Source organism: Nyctereutes procyonoides, unplaced genomic scaffold (assembly GCF_905146905.1).
Source record: "Nyctereutes procyonoides isolate TBG_1078 unplaced genomic scaffold, NYPRO_anot_genome, whole genome shotgun sequence".
Classification (NCBI taxonomy): domain Eukaryota; kingdom Metazoa; phylum Chordata; class Mammalia; order Carnivora; family Canidae; genus Nyctereutes; species Nyctereutes procyonoides.
This window is the reverse complement of record NW_026575042.1, coordinates 42,346,490-42,357,134: the sequence shown is the minus strand read 5'-3', so window position 1 is coordinate 42,357,134 and position 10,645 is coordinate 42,346,490. Positions and strand designations below refer to the sequence as shown.

At 35.5% G+C, this 10,645-nt stretch overlaps 1 pseudogene; it reads right to left on the bottom strand.

Annotated features, from left to right (window-relative positions):
- Positions 1-1,054: 1,054 nt before the first annotated feature.
- LOC129507257 (60S ribosomal protein L23a-like) lies at positions 1,055-1,562 on the bottom strand (annotated as a pseudogene).
- Between the last annotated feature and the right edge of the window lie 9,083 nt (positions 1,563-10,645).

Sequence of the window (10,645 nt, the reverse complement as noted above, 5' to 3'; positions counted from 1 at the left end):
TAGGCTCACCCCATTCCACAAATACAACTAGATAACTATTAATCATCCTAAATACCCCAGAAATTGACCTGAAGACTGACATAACATCACAACTAAAGGGAGAGAAGCAGCCATCTCAAAGAAGGTAGGCAATATAGAGATCTGCTTTGAAGGAGAACTGGATCAAGGCTACTGCAGAGGGGAGGGAGCCATTGTCACAGAGAAGGCTGACAGAGAGGGAAGCACACAAGGGAATGCACAAAGAGAACATTTCCCCATAACCACTGGCTTGAAAAATGAGAGGGGCTGAATTTCATGAGTTCTTGCAACCAGTGGGTCTTAAAGCCTAGAATTTTAAAAGTCAGGAGCCTTGGCTGGGATAGAGTCTGGTAGTGTGCTGCTCTTGGAAAGAAGGCAATAAACAACCTGGGGATACAGTGTGGAAATAGCTGAAGAGCTCCTGGGGCACACAGTAGGAAGATTATTTGCTCTTCTCTGAGTGCATCCCCGAGAGGCACCCTTCAGTGAGATACTTCTTCAAGAACAAAGGAATTGGCTGGTGCTATTTCCCTCCCCTCTCCCTCAGTGTAAACATAGTCATTTGCAGGAAGAGTGCAACATGGACATTGGCTGCCTCACTTGCTTGCATTAAGGTCCACCCCACTGTGCTTAAATGGAATTTACTTTCTCAGTCATGCTTGAATTAGTTGCATTGTGGCAGACCCCTCCTACAGAAGACCAGCACAAACCACATCTCTTGAGTTTTGTGGGGCCTTAGTTCCAGTGGAGGTGATGACAGGTCTCATTTCACAAGCAGACCAGAGCACCCCCAGTTAAAACTCACCACCTTCAGGCCAGGGATCAAACTGTCCACAGTAGACAAGGAGAGCCTCTGCAGATGACTGGCCTGAAGGATGAGTGCAGTCAGAACACAGCAGCAGAGTACATGCAGCACACACTGGAGGCACTCCCCAAAGGGCCAGACCCTAGGCATTACATGACTTTCCCTTCATAAGGCCCTTACTTTCAGAAACAGCAGACGTCACTGGCTTTCCTTTTTTTTTTACGTTGAAAAAATTTATATTTAGATTTATAGCCGGCTGGACTCAGTTTAGATGATCCCAATTTTGTTGGCAACATCCAAAGCATCATAGTCAGGAGCCAGTCGAATATATGCTTTCCTCTCTCCATCAGGCCTGATCAAGGTGTTGACCTTGGCCACATCAATGTCATAGAGCTTCTTCACAGCCTGTTTGATCTGCTGCTTATTGGCCTTGACATCCACAATGAACACAAGTGTGTTGTTGTCTTCTATTTTCATCATGGCTGACTCAGTAGTTAAGGGGAATTTGATGATGGCATAGTGATCAAGCTTGTTTCTCCTGGGGGCGCTCTTTTGAGGATATTTGGGCTGCCTTTGGAGACGCAGGGTCTTGGGTTGTCGGAATGTTGGTGACGTGCGGATCTTCTTTTTTTCTGTGACTCTGCACACCTTTCAGCACTGCTTTCTTAGCTTTCAAAGCCTTTGCTTTGGCTTCGGCTTTGGGAGGGGCAGGGGCTTCCTTCTTCGCCTTCGGCATCATCTTCGTGAAAGGGATAACTGGCTTTTCTAACATAGAACAGCAACCAGAGACTTGACAAAATGAGAGAACAGAGGAATTTATCCCAAATGACAGAACAAGATAAGGTCATAGCCAGAGATATAAGTAAAACAGATATAAGTAATATGCCTGATGGATAATTTAAACCAACATTCACAAGGATACTTGAGAACAGAATGGAAGGCATCAGTGAGACCTTTTACCACAGAGATAAAAGAGCTGAAGAAGAATCAATCAGAGATGAAGACTACAATAAACGAGATTAGAAACATTCTTGACACAATGAACAGCAGGCCAGAAGTAGAGGAATGAATTAATGATGTAGAGGATAAAGTAATGGAAAGCAATGAAGCTGAACAAAAGAGAGAAAGAAGAATTATTCAACATGAGAATAGACTCAGGAAACTCAATGATTCCATCAAACATAATCACATTCATATTATATGAATCCGAGAAGAAGAATAGAGAGAAAATTTGAGGAAGTTATAGCCGAAAACTTTCCTAATCTGGAGAAGGAAATGGACATCCAGATCAGAGGACATAGAGAACTCCAAACAAAAGCAACAAAAGCAGGCCCACATCAAGATATATTGTAGTTAAATTTGCAAAATATAGTGATAAAGAAAAAAAAATCTAAAAGTATCAAGACAAAAGAAGTCCCTAACTTACAAGAAAAAACCCATAATATTAGCTGCAGATCTCTTTACAGAAACCTGGCAAGCTGGGAGGGAGTGGAATGATATATTCAGTGTGCTGAATGGGAAAAAGCTGTAGTCAAAAATACTCTATCCAGCAAGGCTATCATTCAGACTAGAAAGAGGGATAAAGAGTTTCCTAGACAAACAAAAACTGGAAGTTTATGAACACAAACCAGTCCTGCAAGAAATATTAAAGGGGAGGACTCTTTGAATGGAAAGGAGAGAGCAAAAGTAACGGTATAAAGGCCGGAAACACAAAGAGTGAAAAAGATTAATATTTCTATAAAACATTAGTCAAGAAACTTATAAAAAAGGATATAAAATATAGTAACATATACCTAAAACATGAGGAATAGAGGAATAAAGAATGGGTTCAAATTTAAACAACCATCAAATGTAATATAGACTTCTATAGGCATAAGAGGTTATATATAAACCTATGGTAACCATGTATACAGAATCACTACTAAACATGCAAAGAATAAAGAGAAAGAAATCCAAATATAGCACTAAAGAAAATCAGTAAACCATGAAAGAAAGAAAGGATCAGAGAAAATATCCAGAAACAACCACAAAACAATTGTCATAAGATGGTAATCAATACCTATCAATAATTACTTTGAATTTAAACAGAATAACCACTCCAATCAAAAGACATAGGGTGTCAAAATGGATAAAAAAACAAGACCCATCTATATTCTGCCTATAAGAGACTCATTTCAGACCTAAAAACACATGCAGGTTGAAAGTGAAGGGATGGAGAAATATTTATCTTGCAAATCGCTGTCAAAGAAAGCCAGAGTAGCAATGCTTAAATTGGACAAACTAGACTTTAAAACAAAGATTAGGACAGCCTGAGTAGCTCAGCAGTTTAGTGCCGCCTTCAGCCCAGGGTGTGATCCTGAAAAACTGGGACCGAGTCCCACATCAGGCTCCCTGTATGGAGCCTGCTTCTTCCTCTGCCTGTGTCTCTGCCTCTCTCTCTCTCCCTCTGTGTGTGTGTGTCTCGTGAATAAATGAATAAAATCTTTAAATAAATTTAAAAATATAAATAAATAAATAAATAATTAAATACTATAACAAGAGACAAAGAAGGGCACTATATACTAATAAAAGGGACCATCCAACAGAAAAATATAACAATTATAAATATTTATGTGTTCGACATGGGAGCACCCAACATATAAAATAATAACAAACTTAAAGTATCTAACCGAGAATAATACAATAACAGTAGGGGATATTAACATCCTACTCACATCAATGGACAGATCATGTAAACAGAAAATCAACAAGGAAACAGCAACTTTGAATGACAAACTGGACCAGATGGATTTAACAGATATATTTAGAACATTGCATCCTAAAACAACAGAATACATATTATTTTCAAGTGCACATGGAATATTCTCCAGAACAGATCATATATTAGGCCATAAAACAGGCCTCAACAAATACAAGATGGAAGTCTTACCATGCATCTTTTTTGACCACAACACTATGAAACTAGAGGTTAACTGCAGACAAAATTTGGAAAACACAAATAATGGATGTTAAATAACATGCTATTAAACAATGAATGGAAATAAGAAATCAAAAAAGGAATTTAAAAAATAATTGGAAATAAATGAAAACAAAAACACAATGGTCCAAAACCTTTGGGATGAAGCAAAAGCAGTCCTAAGAGAAAGTATACAGCAATACAAGCCTACCTCAAGAAGCAAGAAAATCTCAAATAAACAACCTAACCTTATACCTAAAGGAGCTAGAATAAAACAACAGATTAAACCTAAAGTCAGCAATGGGAAGGAAATAATAAAGATTAGAGTAGAAAAATGATTTAGAACTAAAAACAACAACAGCAGCAGCAGAACAGATCAATGAAACCAAGCTGGTTCTTTGAAAAAAATTAATAAAATTGATAAGCTCTTGGCCAGACTTACCAAAAAGAAAAGAAAAAGGATCCAAATAAATAAAACCACATGGGAGAGAGGAGAAATACAAACAATTATGATATTATGAAAAACTATATGCCAGCAAATTGGACAACCTAGAAGAAATAAAAAAATTCCTAGAAACATATGAATGATCAAAACTGAAACAAGAAAAAACAGAAAATGTGAACAGACTGTTAACCAGCAAAGAAATTAATCAATAATTTAAAAACTCCCAACAAACAAAAGTCCAAGATCAAATTGTTTCACAGGCAAACTCTACCAAACATTTTAAAGAAGATATTACCTATTCTTCCCAAAATATTCTAACACATGGTAAAGGAAGGAAACTTTCAAATTTATTATATGAGGCCAGCTTTACCCTAATGCCAAATCCAAATAACGACACCACAAAAAAAGAAAACTGTATACCAATAAATCTGATTATCCTAGATGCAAAAAAATCCTGAACAAAACACTAGTAAACCAAATTCAACAATACATTAAAAAAATCATTCACCAAAATCAAATGGGATTTATTCCTGGGTTGCAAGGGTGGTTAAGTATTCACAAATCAATGTGATATAACATATTAATAGAAGAAGGGATAAGAACCATATGATCATTTCGATAGATGCAAAAAAAAAGCATTGGCAAAGTACAACAGTCATTCACAATAAAAACTCCCAACAAAGCAGGTATAGAAGGAACATACTTCAACATAACAAAAGCCATGTATGAAAAACCCACAGCTAGTTTTGTCCTAAATGGGGAAAACTGAAAGTGCTTCCTCTATAGTCAGGAATGAGACAGGGATGCCCACTGTCACCAGTTTTATTCAACCTGGTGCTAGATATCCTACCCACAGCAATCAGATAACAAAAAGGAATAAAGGGCATCCAAATGGGCAAGGAAGAAGTAAAACTTTCACTATTTGCAGATGACATGATAGTAATAATAGAAAATCCAAAAAGACTCCACCAAAAAACTATTAGAACTGGAAAACAAATTCAATAAATACCAGGATACATAATCAACATACAGAAATACGTTGTATCTATACACCAAGAATGAAGCAGCAGAAAGATAAATTAAGGAATCAACCCCATCTATAACATACCAGAAACCATAAGATACCTAGGAATAAATCTATCCAAAGTGATGAAAGACCTATACTCTAAAAACTATAAAACTCTGATGAAAGAATTTGAAGACAACAGAAAGAGAGTGAAAGATATTCCATCTGCATGGATTGGAAGAATATTGTTAAAATGTCAATATTACCCAAAGCAATCTACACATTTAACACAATCCCTGTCAAAAGACCACCAGCATTTTTCGCAGAGCTAGAACAGACAATCCTAAAATTTGTATGAAACCACAAAAGACCCCAAATAATCAAAGCAATCTTGAAAAAGAAAAGCTAGAGGCATCACAATTCCAGACTTCAATTTATATAACAAAGCTGCGGTGATCAAAACACTATGGTACTGGCACAAAAATAGACACATAAATCAGTAGAGACTTAAAAACCCAGAAATAAACCCAAGTATATTGCCAATTAATTTTTGACAAAGTAGAAAACAGTATCCAAAGGGCAAAAGACTGTCTCTTCAACAAATGGTGTTGGGAAAACTGGACAGCTACATGCAAAAGAATGAAAGTGGACCACTTTCTTAGACCACACACAAAAATAAATTCAAAATGGATTAAAGATTTGAATATAAGACCTGAAACCATGAAAATCCTAAAAGAGCATAGGTAGTAACTTCTTTGACATCAGCTATAGCAACATCTAGCTAGGTCTCCTGAGGCAAGGGAAATGAATGCAAAAATAAACTATTGGGACTACATCAAAATAAAAAGCTTCTGAACAGTGAAGGAAACAAAAAAACTAAAAGAGAACCTATGGAGTGAGAAAGATATTTGCAAATGGATATTTGCAAATGGACATCTGAGAAAAGGGTTAGTATTCAAAATATATAAAGAACTTGTAAAACTCAACACTAAAAAAAAATGACTAATCCAATTAAAAAATAGGCAGAAGACATAAAAAGACATTTTTCCGAAGACATCCAGATGGCTAATAGACACATGAAAAGATGCTCAACATCACTTATTATCAAGGAAATGCAAATTAAAACTACAAGGAGATATCACCTCGCACATGGCCAAATGGCTAAACTCAACAACACAAGAAACAATAAGTGTTGGTGAACATGTGGAGAAAGGGAAGTCCTCCTGCACTGTTGATAGGAATGCAAACTAGCACAGCCACTGTGGAATACACTATGGAGGTTCCTCAAAAAGTTAAAAACAGAACTATCCTATGATCCAGCAATTGGACTACTAGGTATTTACCCAAAGGATACAAAAACACTAATTCAAAGTGATACGTGTATTTGGTAGCATTACCTACAATAGTCAAATTATGGAAATAGCCTGAGTGTCCATCAACTGATGAATGGATAAAGAAGTTGTGGGATATTTAGATATAGATACATAGACATATAGATATAGATATAACAAATAAGCAAAGGGAAGAGAGAGAGAGAGAGGAAAGCCAAGAAACAGACTCTTAACTAAAGACAAGAAACTGATGGTACCAGAAGGGAGGTGTGTGTGTGTGGGGGGGGGGCGTAGGTTAAAAAGGTCATGGGAATTAAGGAGTGCACTTGTGCTGACCACCAGATGTTGTATGGAAGTATTGAATCAGTTTATTGTACACCTGAAACTAATATTACACTGCATGTTAACTACCTGGAATTTAAATAAAAACTTTTTTAAAATTGCAAATATATTTGAGTCTTTAGCAATAAAAGAATTTGAACACTAGCCCAATATACATATTTTATTATTTAACTCATCTGTTAGTTACATATTACTTTATGAAAATATTACATATATTACAAAAATATAAGGTAACTTGACAATTAAATATTTCTTAATATATTAACATATACATTAATATATGTCTTTATGAAGTATAACATACAGTGTTGTATAAGTGACAGATGAACAATATAAATGATTCAACAATTATATACATTTCTCAGTACTTATCACAATAAATGTCATCACAGTACTTTTTCCTTTTTTTAAGATATTTATTCCACCTCTTTTTTTTTTTATTTATTTAATAATGAGAGAGACAGAGAGAGAGACACACAGGCAGAGGGAGAAGCAGGCTCCATCCAGGGAGCCTGATGTGGGACTTGATCCCGGGTCTCCAGGATCAGGCCCTGGGCTGAAGACAGCACTAAACCGCTGAGCCACCTGGGCTGCCCCATCACAGTACCTTTAATTTAATCTTCACCTATTTCACTCATCCTTCTGTCCACATTCCCTCTGGCAATCACCAGTTTTTCTCTGCATTTAAGAGTGTTTCTCTGTCTCTTTTTTAATTTGTTCTGTTTCTTAGATTCCACATTTGAGTGAAATCATGTGATATTTCTCTTTCTCTGACTGAATTATTTTGCTTAGAATTATACTCTCTAGCTCCATCCATGTTCTTGCAAATGGCAAGATTTCATTCTTTCCCTAGAGCTGAGCAATAGCCCATTGTCGTATATATACCACATCTTCTTCATCCATTCATCTATAGATGGGTACTTGGGCTGCTTCCGTATCTTGGCTATTATAAATAATGCTCCGGGAAACATAAGGATACATATAGCTTTCCGAATTCGTGTTTTCATATTCTTTGGGTAAATACCAGTAGTGCAATTACTGGATCATATGGTAATTCTCTTTTCTGAAGAACTTTCATACTGTTTCCCACAGCAGCTGTACCAATTTGCATTACCACCAACAACGCGCAGGGTCTCTTTCTTCCACATCCTTGCCAACACGTGTTTCTTGTGTCTTTTATTTTAGCCATTCTAACAGGTATAAAGTGATATCTCGTGGTGGTTTTAATTTACATCTCCCTGATGATTAGTGATGTTGAGCTTTTCATGTGTCTTTTAGCCATCTGTACATTTTCGTTGGAAAAATGTCTACTCATGCCCTATGCTTATCTTTTAACTGAATTATTTTTGGTTTGGGGGGGATTGAGGTGTATTAATTCTTTGAATATTAATCCTTTGTCAGATCATTTGCAAATATCTTCTCCCATTCAGTTGGTTAGCTTTTTATGTTTTCTACGGTTTCCTTCACTGTGCTAAAGCTTTTTATGTTGATGTAGTTTATTTTTGCATTTATTCCCCTTACCTAAGGGAACATATCCAGAAAATGCCAATGCATTGGCCAATGCCAATGCCAAAGAAATTACTGCCTGTGTTTTCTTTCAGGAATTTTATGATTTCAGGTTTCACATTTAGACATCCAATTCATTTTGAGTAATTTTTGCATATGGTATAAGAAAATTTCATTTTTTTGCATGTAGCTGTCCAGTTTTCCCAAAGTTATTTGTTGAAGAGACTATCTTTTCCTTATTTTATATTCTTGCTTCCTTTGCTATAAACTAATTGATAATATAGGCTTGGATTTATTTCTGGAATTTCTTTTTGGTTCTATTGACCTATGTGTCTATTTTGTTGTCAATACTATACTGTTTTGACTGCTACAGCTTTGTAGTATAACTTGAAATCTGGAATTGTACATCCAGGTTTGTTATTTTTCAAGGTTGCTTTAGTTATCTAGGGGTCTCTTGCAGTTCTATACAAATTTTAGTATTATTTGTTCAAGTTCTGTGAAAAAATGTTGTTGGTATTTTAATAGGGATTATATTAAATTCATAGATTGGTTTGGGTAATTGGGATACTTTAATAATAGTTCTTCCAACCCATGAGCATGGGATCTCTTTCCATTTGTTTGTGAATTTCTTTCATTGATGTTTTATAGTTCTTGAAGTACAGGTCTTTCACCTCCTTAAGTTTATTCCTAGGTATTTTATTAATGTTGGTGCAATTGTACATTGGTTTTATTAATTTCTCTTTCTGTTGCTTCATTATTAGTATATAAAAATACGACATATTTCTGTATATTAATTTTGTATTCTGTGATTTTACTGAATTTTTATAATAGTATAATATATATTCATATAATTAATATTACAATAAGATAAACATGGTCATATAATTATAATATATTAACATATTAGCATATTATATTTATTTTCTAATAGCACAAAATATTTTTAAATGAATATTGCATGAGCTCTAATTGTATAGTTCCTTATGAGCTATTTAATTATATATGCTCCATGTTTTTCAAAAACAGTGTCTAATATTTGTGGATAAATAACTTTCAATGTTAGGTTCTAAATTTAGTTTATTTCTATGTTTGGTGTTCATGGTGGCAACAGATGAAAATGATATATGTATTATTGCACACTATGTACAACATAAAATATATGCAAGAGATGGGGTTCAGTGTTTATAATAGTAGATATAATCCACATTTCAAAGAGTCTTGATAAAGATATCAGTTTGTGTTGCTCACTTTTTGTCACCGTCATCGTTTCATCATGCATTATATAGTTTTTTTTTTAACTTTTATTTTTTTATGATAGTCACAGAGAGAGAGAGGCAGAGACACAGGCAGAGGGAGAAGCAGGCTCCATGCACCGGGAGCCCGATGTGGGATTCGATCCCGGGTCTCCAGGATCGCGCCCTGGGCCAAAGGCAGGCGCCAAACCGCTGCGCCACCCAGGGATCCCTCATCATGCATTATAACTCAAAGAACTTGTACAGGAAATGAAAGCGTAGTCTCTCCACCATTTTCTTCATTATTTGTAGTTGTATTATCTGTGTTATCTTTTTTACAAGAGTCATTTTAAGCCATTTGTAAATTTTAAGGGGATTAGTTTAGTGCCAACTATATTAAATTATCAGTGAATTCAATTATTTGGTTAGACACATAGGATATCACATTGAAATCACATGAGGGCAAAGAAGTACACTGGATATTCCCCTCCTCTTCTTCCCTCTCATCTGTCCCCACTTCATCCCCTTGTCCTTTCTTCTTTACCTACAGACTTTACTGGCATGGGTAATGACCAGAAGCATCCAAAACAAAATCTCTAAAATCTACTTAAGATTTAGTACTTAAGGGAGCAAATGTATGCAATTACACTTTCATATTACTACTACTACCTGTTGTCACTGCATCACATCTGCATTAGACAACACATCTAAAACAATTTCCCATTTTCTACTTTAAATTTCTTCAAAATGTGTTAATGTCACAGAGCTCCTGACATTATCATTCTCTTAAAATGTTCTGAGATCCCTGTCAATAACTGTCCAGGATAAATCACAGTCATTTCCTCCTGCCTCACTGTAATTTAAATGACCCCATACTATTTCAGAAGTGAAAATAAGTTTAGATTTTAGCTCTCTGAAATAATTATTAGGATTGGGCTAGAATAATAACCTACCCCCTTCTGATAATTTCACATGTGCCATCAATTTTCAAGGATTATTTTGTT